At 38.1% G+C, this 12286-nt stretch overlaps 1 pseudogene; it reads right to left on the bottom strand.

The window, feature by feature from the left end:
* Positions 1-253: 253 nt before the first annotated feature.
* LOC112913854 (large ribosomal subunit protein eL13 pseudogene) overlaps positions 254-12286 on the bottom strand; it is a 53921-nt pseudogene continuing 41888 nt past the window's right edge.

Here is a 12286-nt window from a genome sequence, read left to right as displayed (position 1 = left end):
ATGCATCCTTTGAGTAAATACCTAGGAGTACAATTAAATATCATACTTAATAAAGAATTCTTATTCCCACTGGATGGTTCAGAGCCTGATGATCTTCTTGAATTTAGTGAACATATTATTTAGGATAAATTATTTCCCAAAATGTTGTTGAATATCTTAAGGAGATATTGACTAGGGTTATATGGTAGACTAGGCAGGAAAAAGTTATAACAGCCAGGCTGTGATCAATTTCTTTCTTCTTTTTTTCTATTAATCACAAGGTGCCAATGGACCTTTGTTTTTCCCTTTTAACATCCTGTTCTGCAGCTTCCTTGGCCCTTTTTATCCAGATGCAAAGAGCCAGACATTAATATGGGTACAAAGACTGGCCAAGCCTTGAAGTTCTTCTCCTCCTCTGCAATGACTCTGGCTTCCTCCCTCTTATAGACAGTTGGCATGTGCATGCCTCTCTCAGCATTGTGGCCAGTTTGAGTTCTTCAGCAAAGGTGTCTCCTTTGCTGGGGCTGTGGGCTTTCTAGGGAAGTGGATGGGCTTGGAGTGGTACTCCTTCAGCCATTGCACATTGGCCTTCAGGGACTTTGTGGACTTTTTTCATCTTCTTGGATCCACTGAGAGCCCAGTGGTCCATACCACGTTCTTGTGGATGCCAGCCACCTGTCACTCTTCCTAGCTGAATCCCCTGCCAGCTCACACTTTGGTGTGATACCTAATAGTGGGACACCTCATGATCGGCCAGATAGGTCCTGGTTGGAAGAGTGCAGGGCAATGGGGTTTGTCTGGACTTTCCAGGCCTTGTATCTGCATATCTTCTTTGTGGGCTGGTTGAACCATGTGGCCATGCATAGCTGCTGGTTCTTGCGGAAGTGGGGCTTCAGGATCACACCATTATGGCTGGATGCTAAGGCTGCTGCCTATAGACTGGGGGCAGCAGAGAGGGGAGTGAGTCAGGGCCCAGCCTCCAGCTAGATGTGGTGGCCTGCCCACCCCCAAAGCCCAGGCCCAGCCTTCTCCATGTGATTGATTCCTTCTATAATTAATGGATGAGGGGACATTTTGGAGGAAAAGAAAAAAAAAGGAGGTGACCTGGTATAGTTTCCTTGTAAATATGATAACTGAATATCTGGGGAAATAGATTAATGATACTAGTCATTATCCCTGCAGTACTCTTAATGCCCCTGGATTAGGATTGCTTAAGAAAAACAAATACAATTTATAGAGAATGTCACATAAATTATACTAAGTCTCTGGGAAATAGGACATATATATTTCATAAAATCTTGCTGTATGGGGTAACCTGTGAGGTTTTATAGAAACCTCTCCTAGTAGTCTATGTATAATGTGGAAAGGAAGGACCCATAGAACCACATGGAATGATCTCTCTCTACCTTGTCTGGCCTCCTGATTACTCTATCTTTAAAATTATTAGTAAGGCTTTATACAGTGTAAATTCTCTTTTATGACTCTAGATTGGATTGTTTTGGATTCTAGAAACATTAATTTGCTGAAAAATAATATTTTAAGAAAAAATTGATGTGAGGATTCTAAGCAACTATTGTGTATGGTTTTTAAAATTGTTTCATTGTTCTTTTTTTTTTTCCAAGAGTGCTGGTATTATATTCTTATGTTTCTCTTTGTCCCTAAGAGAAAATTGGAGTTAAGGTAACTCAGTGGTAGAAAAGTCAGAGAGAACAAGCTCTCAAGGAGATGATAGGGCTGCTAATTGAGAGAAGAAAACTCCAAATATTGCCAGAGCAAAACCTCTCTGGCTTGCACTGAGCAGAATAAGAAAAGTGAGTGGGTCAAATGCTTTTAAATATATTGTGGAACATTAATTTCACTGTGGAATCAATAGATCCAGTTGAAAATGTAAGAGGTTCCCATTGTCAAAGTTTATGAGGTAGGGACAAATCTGAAGCACTCCTTATTGGCATCATGCTATTATATAGTATCAACTGTGTAACCCTTATAGAGTGAGCTTGGGTAGACAAATATATTGGCATAAATCAAGATGGAATCTAGGAGATTAAAATTTTATTCTGTAACAAACGTGTGTTCTTAAAGTAAACTTAATTGTCCTCTTATGTTTCATTTCGGAGGTCTCTGTGGCTAAAATGTATATGCTATTGTTCTGAGTGAATATGCATATTAGATCAATGAGAATAAAGTAAAACAGGAAAGTTTGAGTAAGATTATTCTGATACTCTACTCCGTTGACCTTCTTCCTTCACAGATATAACATTTCTGGCTGAAAACAGTATGACTTCTAAGCCCAGTGAGTTAAAAATAAAGAACAAAAAGTAGGAAAATTTTTGGCTTCTAGAGAGAGTAAGATTTCCCCTCCGTCCTTTGTTGGAAATACATGTCAGTTCAAGTGAATAGTAAATATTGGGCCACTGATAATATTGATATCTATCATTCTCTTCTCTCTCTTTGTAATATACCTGTACCTTCCAGTTTTACAATATGACACGATCTCAGGCTGTCTTTTATTGTTTAGTAAGAAACCTCATCCCAGTGGAGATCTGAGGTATAGATGTGACTGGTTCTGCTGTGTATATCATTGCTTTCCTCCACCTTGATGTCTCACCTTGAGATTACTTTTCTTCTCTTCCATGTGTCAGTCTAGGGAGTCCAGATACTGGGCACCCTGAGACCATTGAACCCATTTCTTCCAACTATACCAGTGGCTACTCAGCATTGCTGACAAATTTAAAGTATCATGTCTCATTTTTTAAAATAGGAAGACTTTTGTACACTTTTTCTGCATATATCTTTTGCAAATCTGTGACTGAAGTAGGCAAATGGTCAGGGATTTTGGTTTTCAGTATTTTAGTTTCCATCCAAGTATTATTTCATCCTGACTAACATCCATGTTGTGCTTTATTGCCACCTATGACTCCATCCATTTGAGTTTGCTAGTCAGTGCAGGGTGAAAAGGTGAAGCAGTATCTATATTTTTGCAAACATTACATCATATTATGAATATTTGGAAAAGTCAGGGTGTAGGCCCCTGATGTCATATTCCCTTTTCTTGGTGGCAAAAAAAGGATTAATCAATGTAGGTACACCTGTTAGTTGGGAATGAAGCCAGTATCATTGATTTAAGAGTTCAGCATGTGCAGATGCTGCTAGGGGTCTCTCTTGCATCAATTATTATGGAAGTCATGTCTTTAAAAAAAAAGAAAAAAAGGAAGAAGAACAAGACAGCGTGTCTCTTAAATCACTTTGGTTGGTAGTGATAACATAGTTGTAAAACTTATCCTTTGAGTAAATAGACGGTAAGAGATTGAATTCTTGTTTTTATAAGAACATGTCAGTTTTCTACAGTAACGGTTTAAATCCCTTGATTCATCAGATGTGTACAGTTAGCATTTGAAACTTACACTTAACAGTGTACACTTCAACTGTAGTATTGTATGTGGGAGAGGAAACAAATAACACTAATTACCTGATTGATTTAAAAAAGAATTTAGAGTGTTATGTGTTGTAAACTTGCTTTTCCTAATAATCCTGAGTTAACTGGGATGAGAATAAAAGCAATTTAGAACTGAGTAATTGTATGTGATACCAAGATATCTATTGTCAATAGAGAAAAGATACAAATACAAACAATTCATATTTAATTTCCACTAATTAGTACCAAAAACAGTCTTTGAACACTTTAAACAAAACATTTGGGTTGTATAGTGTCTCTAGTACTCTTTACAACATTTTTCTTTCTATTCCTTTATTATTTTAGGAATAAACAAGACATAATTTCCTTCCCTTTTCTCAATCTTATCTTTCTTTTCAGATAGGAGTCATAAAAAGACAGATTTTGTTACTTCAAATTTAGTATTGGAAGAATTAACTTTTTAAATTTTTAAAAAATATTTAATTTATTTATTTATGAGAGACACAGAAAGAGAGAGGCAGAGACATAGGCAGAGGAAGAAGCAGGTTCCATGCAGGGAGCTTGATGTGGGACTCAATCTCAGGACTCCAGGATCATGCCCTGAGTCAAAAAAAGTCAGATGCTCAACTGCTGAGCCACCCAGGTGTCCCTAGAATAATTAACGTAATCACATCTAATTCATAGATAAGGTAAAATATAGATAACTCAAAACTGATTTTATTTAAATTACTTTAAATAGTGTATGTATTTGTTTTAGGTCTAACTCTTAAATTCTTAATTCTGATGAGCTGAGTGCTAAATATTTCAGAAATCATGTAGTTCTTTCTAAACCATGGGGAGACTGATTTTTACTCTGGTGGTGATGAGAAAATATTGCAGGGTTTGAGTAGGGGAGGAAGATAATCAAATGATTCATCACTTACATACAACACACAGTGCTCATCACAGTGCCCTTCTTTATCCCCAGCACCCATTTAATCCCTCCCTTCACTGACTTCCTCTCTAGTAATCCTCAGTTTGTTCTCTGTAGTGAAGAGTCTGTTTTCTGATTTACCTCTCTCTCTCATCCCCCTTTCCTCTATGTTCATTTGTTTTGTTTCTTAAATTCTACATATGAGTCAAGTCAGATGGTATTTTTCTTTCTCTGACTAACTTATTTTGCTTAGCATACCAGACTTTAGTTCTATCCACGCCATTGCAAATGGCAAGATTTCATTCTTGTTGATGGCTGAGTAATATTCCATTGTGTGTGTGTGTATGTGTGTGTGTGTGTGTGTGTGTGTGTACCACCTTTTCTTCATCTGTTCATCAGTCAGTGTACTTTTGGGATCTTTCAATGTTTCAGCCATTTAAAAAATAGACCTGAAGCAGCTTTTTCAGAGGAACTGCCTTGTATGTCCTGTTTCCTAAACCTTTGAATGAGGTTGTGTTCCAACATTCCTAGAAGTCAGGAAGAGTGAGAAAATCCCATTTGAAAAGACAGATAATGAACTTTTGCCTAGTGACCATTTTGCCTGCCTAGTGATGTACATGATGTACAATCTAGTTCTGCTTGTCAGAACAATGAACTCTTCTTAAAAACAACTTACCTAATCTTTTTTTTTTTTTATGCCCATAAAAATCCTGAGTCCACCTCCTATAAGGAGGACATTGTTCAGGCTTCTATCTCAATCTGTGTACCCCAAATTGCAATTATTTGATTTCAAATAAGTGCCAACCTCTCAAATTGGTTTCTTATTTTAAGTTTCTTCAAGAGTTTCCTCCCTCAGTGACTCCAGCTGGTTTCACATTTAAGAGCTATGATCCTTCTTGTTGTAAATATTTATCCCAGTGTACTCAAAATTCCAAAGATAATTTGCAATTACACTGGTCATTTTGGGGCTCTTTTGAACTCAGAGAACTTGACTTGAGAATCATGGATTTAAACCCAGACAAATCACATGAGATCCTTAATTAGTATTTGGAAACTTTAAAATGAACTCAAGACTGATTGTCTCTTTTCAGAGTACTCTTTCCAAATTAATAGAGAAAGATTCTCAATTAGAAAAAAATCATAAGGTCTTACAAAATTCTTCTCTTCAGTCTCCTGCTGCTGCCTTAGGTTGCTCTCCCTCTTCCTCTTCTACTCTTTGTCCCTCCATGGCCAAATTCTCTCTCTACTCCCAAGATCCCAAGTCCTTTCTAGAGCTTCCTTTTTCATCCTCTTCATACCGTCCTGTTCCAATGCACCTTTTCAAGGTTAGACCTAGAAGTTACAGTCCTGAATATTTTTATGCTCCCTAGACAAAGGCTAAATTGAGAGCTATTGTTAAGGGATTTTCAATGGTTTCTGAAAACCCTCATCAGTTTGCTGATAAATGTAATATTTTCATCCAAACCTACCACTCTGGTTTCTCCAATCTTTATCAGTTGGTCAATCTACTTGTTGGAAAGGGTCAAGTTCAACATTGGATTCCAAAGGCTGAATGTCATTAGATGATTTCCAATGGTCTTACTATAGGACAGGGTACTCGTTGGGTGGATTACTAAAGCTTTACATGAAGTCATTCTCCATGTCCTTCCTAAAGCCATCGCTCATAATAAGATCCAGACATATACTCAAAAGCTTGATAAACCAATTAATGACTGCTATAATAGGTTTCAAATGTTTTTTAAGGAAAATTCAGGTCTTCCTTTAGATGTTGATTCCACCCAGATGGCCTTCAATTCCATGGTTGCAAATGGCCTCTGTCATGAATTATTTCTACTGGTAAAAAGAACTGGGATGAAGTGGGAGACTATTTCTACCCTGATCTAGAATGAATTAGCCAGAACCCTTGAGGATGTTACCTAAAGAAAGTCAAATAAAACCTAAATTTACAACTCCAACAGATGTCTGTATCCTCTCATAGACCATGGCAATCAAAAACTATATGAACAGCAACAGCTTCTCCTAAAAATATCTGCCATGTTTGTAAAAAAATCCAGACACTGGAAAAAAAGACTGCCTGAAGCAGAAACACCAAAGGTAATTCTCTAACACCAAGCCCTCAACCCCTCTAATGGACATGGGTTGATCCCAGGAAACATAAAAGGTCTTTCTGATTTTAACCCTTAATCATCTGGGTGAAACTTCCTTAATTATTGGAAGTTAGGTTCTTACCATTTTAACTGACATTGGTACAAGTCCCACATTCATCCTCAAATAGTCCCTTACTAGGACTACAGAAAAAAATTCCATCAGTGGGAATTTCTAATAAATCCTTAACAGCTTATAAAGCTCTTTCCTTACCTTTTCAGTTAGGGCCTCTTCAAGACAGGCATTCCTTTATACTAGGCCACTCAGCTCCTGTCCATCTACTTGGAAGAGACTTCTTAGAAAAATACCACCCTACCATCCCTTTTTCCACATTCTTAAAATCAATTCAACTTCTGCTTCAACTGGCAGTAACAGTCTTTCCCCTTAAATCAGCTAATAAGGACAGTGAGAGCTTAACTCTCTTAGAACAAGTCCCTAAAGGATTTAGGGCAAAATCCACAACAGATATCAAGCAGATCCATTCAGCTTCTCCAGTAAAGATTCAAGCTGATCCAAGCAAACTCCTTCCTAATATCAGGCAATACCCTTTAAACCTTGAAGCTATTGCAGGAATAAAATCAATTATAGAGAATGCTAGGCTCAAAACCTTATAGTCTCTTGTATCAGTCCTTATAATACACTCATCCTTTTTGTAAAGAAACCTCATGGACAATGGTGGAGGTTAGCCTAAGACCCCAAAGACATAAATAACACTGCTACTTCCAGACACACAGTTATCCCTAACCTTCATAATCTCCAACCTCTATTCTCACAAATAGTAAGTTTTTCACTGTTTCTGTAGTGCCTTCTTTAGTATCCCTATGGATCCCCAAAAACCAATTTTTACTTGCAATCATTTGGAAGGATAATATGTTTGCAGTATGATGCCTGTCTGTATACACTATAGTAGAAAGTCCTTATTTGTCACATCTCCATGCAGATTTGGCAGATGATACTTCCCCCCCCCCACACACACACACACACAAATCAACCCTTATACAGTATGTGGATCTTCTCCTTTGCTCCCTTTGCTATGAAACATGTAAGAAGGATAGTACCTACTTCCTTAAACTGTTAGCAACTAAAAGCCACAAAGTCTCAAAGAAAAACTTCAACCATCCAGACTTAAGCTGAATATTTGGCACAATTAGTCTCTGACTAAAGTCTCCTATTAAACTCCAGCAGACTCTAGGGCATTCTAAGTTTCCCACAACCACAGACCAAAAGACACTTTTGAGAATTTTTAGGCCTTGAAGGATATTATAGGGACTGGATACCAAATTTGTTCCTAATAGTACAACTCTTTTATATCTTACTAAAATCCGACAAACTGGATACTATATAAAGGGAAGAAAATAATTACATGGTGTTGGGCCAATTAAAGGGACTCTTCAGGCCTCCTGTGTTGCAGCACCCTAATTATCAACCTTGCTTTTTCCTTTTATACGTGAGAAAGAAGGAAATGCCTTGGGTGTTCATACTCAAAAATACAGAGGTCAACATAGACCTCTAGGCTATTACAGCCAGCATTAGGCCCAATAGTCTAAGGACTTTCTCCTTGTGTGAGGGATATTTCAACCACAGCAGCTTTTACCAAATAAAGATAAGGAACAGTGATGGGCTCTCCTGTAACCATTTGCTTCTTGAGCAGAAGCTCTGTTAAATTTCCATCACACTTGACATCTTTCTGCAAGCTGACTCACCTCTTTTTTTTTTTTAAGATTTTATTTACTTATTCATGATAGTCACACAGAGAGAGGCATAGAGGCAGAGACACAGGCAGAGGGAGAAGCAGGCTCCATGCAGGGAGCCGGACGTGGGATTTGATTCTGGGTCTCCAGGATCGCGCCCTGGGCCAAAGGCAGGCACCAAACCGCTGCGCCACCCAGGGATTCCCTGACTCACCTCTTTTAATTTTAAGTTCTTCCTACATTGTATTTAGCTGTGATCTATCTATCATCTATCTATCTATCTATCTATCTATCTATCTATCTATCTATCTATAGAAATTACAGCTGTCACTTCCTCTGCAGGATCCGTTGCCTGCTGAATGCAAGGGGCTGGCTTTGGGGCCACCTCTGGGGTCCACATGCAGTGCGGTTCACTGCTCGCTTTCTGTCCTACTCATCCTACTCACACTTTTCATCTCAGGCCTTGGGGCTGACAAGGCCGACAGGGAAATAGAGGGCATTGTACCTGCCAGGTGGGTCCCACGTGGCTGCCTAAGAAGAGAGGGAAATCCTGTGACACCACCTGGCTCCTCCCTGCCTGGCACACTAAGGGGGGTGGGAAAGGATGGAGCCACCAACATGGTCCCTCTGACTCCTCTGCAGAAGCAGTGCCTGGGCCTGCTCCCACCAGTAAGTCTCCCTGAAATTCTTCTCCCTTTATCTATTGTCTAGGCACACCACGATTGTCTAACCTTGATGGACCAACTGCTAATATCTAGAGCTGACTTGCAGAAAACTCCTATTATTAATGTGAACTCTCTTGGTTTACTAATGGTTCCTATATAATGAATAATGCAAGGAAATACTGTGCAGGGTGCACTGTTACCACTCCCTTTGAGAAAATGGAAGCAGCTTCTTTACCAACATCTACTTTGGCACAACAGATGGGATTTTATGCTCAACTAGACAGAACTTTTACATTCAGCAAAAGGTAAAGCAGACAGTCACTATGCCTTTGTAGTTCATGATTTTGGTTTGTCGTAGAAACAGGATTTTTAATGTCTGGAGGGTATTGAATTAAAACATAGTTTTTGTTAATGAATTATTAGATTCAATTGAACTCCCTGCCCTGCTCCTTCCCCCATTCCCATTATCAGGTACTCTGGGTATTCAAAATTAGAATCAGATGAGGCTATGGGAAATAATTTAGATGATCAAGCAGCAAAAACAGCCTGCCTTAAATTCCACTGAAGCTAACAACTCATAGTAAATATTTTCCAAAAGAAAATTTGAATCTTATTGTAAAGAATGCCTGATCCAATGCAACACACAGAGAAAAACTTTATTGGACTGACAATTGTATTTTCAGTTCATTAGCAAATTCATGGTACACCCAACTAACAAACCAGTACTACCAGAATGTCTAAAAAAAAAAATTACTTGAAATAGCCCATCAAATGACTCACTGAGCAACTGACAAACTATAGGCTTTATGAAGCAATACTGGTGGGAAATGTTTCTAAGGCTGCTGAGGAAGCACTGTAACCTGCACTATTTGCCCAAAATTTCACCCAGGGAAAATGATTCAGGCAACTCCCAGACATTTTTATTTACCTAGTGGGCTTTTTGAGATCCAGGAAATGGATTTTATCCAACTGCCACCTTCTCATGGTTGCAACTAAGTCCTTGTCATGAACTATATGTTTTCTCATTGGATTGAGGCATTTCCTTGCTGGTGTGCTACTGCCTCAGCTGTTGCAAAAGTATTGTTAGAAAAGATAATAGCTGCTTGGTACATACACTTGTAATTACATGGTGACAAAGGAACACACTTTACTGGCCATGCCATGAAGCAAATATACTCTCTTTGGCTTATATTACATTTCCACTGTACCTAAGATCTTCAGCCCTATGAACTGATGGAAAGAGCAAATGGCATCTTAAAACACAATTGGCTAAATTTATGGAAATATTAAAATTGGCTTGGCCTAAAATACTTCCTATGGTCCTATGGAATTTAAGAGCTGCTCCCTTCCAAAAACATAAGCTCTTTCCCTGAGACCTTGTAACTGGGAAAACTATGAACCTGGCCCTGGCTGCATTTGATGTCCAATTAATTAAAACAGATAGTCTCCACTTCTGCAAGGGACTAATTAAGGTCATGGACAAAAATCATGCTCTGGAGAACAGTCTTTTCACAGCACACTCCTGGTAGACAAAGAAATAAAAGACAACCTAAGACCAGTTCCTTTGTTTATTGGAAGGGACATCTTCAAAAGGATTCCTTAAAGTTTAGATGGAAGGGACCATATCAGGTACACTTAACTAACCCTTCTGCTACAAAACTAAAAGGTATTGATTCTTGGTTTCATGTTTCTCATTTAAAGAAAGTTCCTACTCCTTGCTGGACTGCTGAATCAAGGGAGAAATAAAATTAAAGCTCACCAGTAATTGAAGCAGATGACATCTGATGCTGACAGCATTCTGGCCAGACAAGTATACGTAAAGTTCTTGCTCATACTATTAGTATTGTCTTACTTTTAAGTTTTATACTAGACTCCCTAAACAGCCTCCAACAAAATTAGTTAATGATGCTGGGACTTGGAGTCAGACTATTTCAATGAAAATTCCTTCATTCTTTGGGATATTACTCCTTCTTATTGCTCTTTTTTTGTTAATTGCCTCCTAAAACAGGTCCACCTTATTAATCTTTGGATTTGGAGCACACTGTAAGGATCCTGCCTTTACAAGAAAAAAAATTATAACTGCAGTGTTAGCTATTGAATTTCTTTTGTCTGTATTTTTGACCAGTCCCTTTCTATCTTGTAAATGAAGGAGATTTTTGTCTTAATATAAGAGGCCAAATGCCTACTCTAGTGGTTATCTTTCCTTTTTCTTCTTAGTCTCCGCCTGGAAGGATAATTTCCTTGTTACATATCCAATTTCCTTACATATGAAGGAAATTTGACAAATTATTGGGTTTGTCATCAGAAGTCTCTATACGTGAGTCTCTATCTTCTAGTACATTTAATTAACCAATCTCTCTGTTATTCCTCCCCTAATTTCTTATGACAATTATGTAAAACATTATGTAAAACTTACCTGGACCCATTCCAAACTTCTTGCCTACCTGATCAAACCTCTAGATTTAAGAGATAATATTTGTACAAACGGAACATTAAGCTTGCCAGGTATCCCGGATTGCAAGCTTTCCCTCTGCAACCTTTACTTTTTTATGCTAATATAATTTTATTCTCCCTGCGTATAACTATCTTAATTGCTTACATCATTCAGGTCCTTGGTTCAATCAATCTTGTTATGATAATTCCATGATCTATGACCATTTAGAACTTATTTTTACTTATATATGGCAGAAAAATTTATGGGGTACATATTGCTTAAATTATTATCAACTTGGAATTTATGCACAGTTGATTAATTGGATATGTCTATTTCATTGCATCATCAATCAGAGACTCAGCTTTGGACATCACCTTTAAGTCTATCTACATCACAGATTAAAGTGAGAATTGTCAGGGACTGTCTCTGAAATTAAGGAGTAAGACTTTAGAGAATCTTTTTTCCATGGTGGCTTTCTGATATAAATGAATACATGATCAACAATGTATCTAAAAGTTTAGTAGGAGATCCTGCTGAATCTACTGCTAAGGCAATAGCTGTCCAAAAACAATCTTCAAATTCACTTACTCCAGTTGTTTTGCAGAGTAGGATTGCTCTTGACTAGAGCAAGGTGGCATTTGCACCATTGCTAATAATACCACCTGCTGTACATGGATAAATTCTTCAGGATTGGTCAAAACACAATTATATAAAATCAGAGAACAAACCCACTGGTTACAATAGGAATCTCTGGAAAGCTCTTGGTTTTTTGACTTTTGTAGTTGAATGCCCTCAGGTAGAATCTCATAGTTTATAACTATTCTATGGGCAGCCCAGTGGCTCAGTGGTTTAGCACCGCCTTCAGCCCAGGGCATGATCCTGGAGACCAGGGATTGAGTCCCACGTGGGGCTCCCTGCATGGAGCCTGCTTCTCCCTCTGCCTATATCTCTGTCTCTGTCTCTGTCTCTCTCTCATAAATAAATAAATAAATAAATAAATAAATAAATAAATAAAATCTTTAAAAAACCCCTACAAATTGGAAA

The sequence above is a fragment of the Vulpes vulpes genome, chromosome 1 (assembly GCF_048418805.1).
Source record: "Vulpes vulpes isolate BD-2025 chromosome 1, VulVul3, whole genome shotgun sequence".
NCBI classification, from domain to species: Eukaryota; Metazoa; Chordata; class Mammalia; order Carnivora; family Canidae; genus Vulpes; species Vulpes vulpes.
Note: the sequence above shows the minus strand (reverse complement) of the source record. Positions and strands in the feature narration are given on the sequence as shown.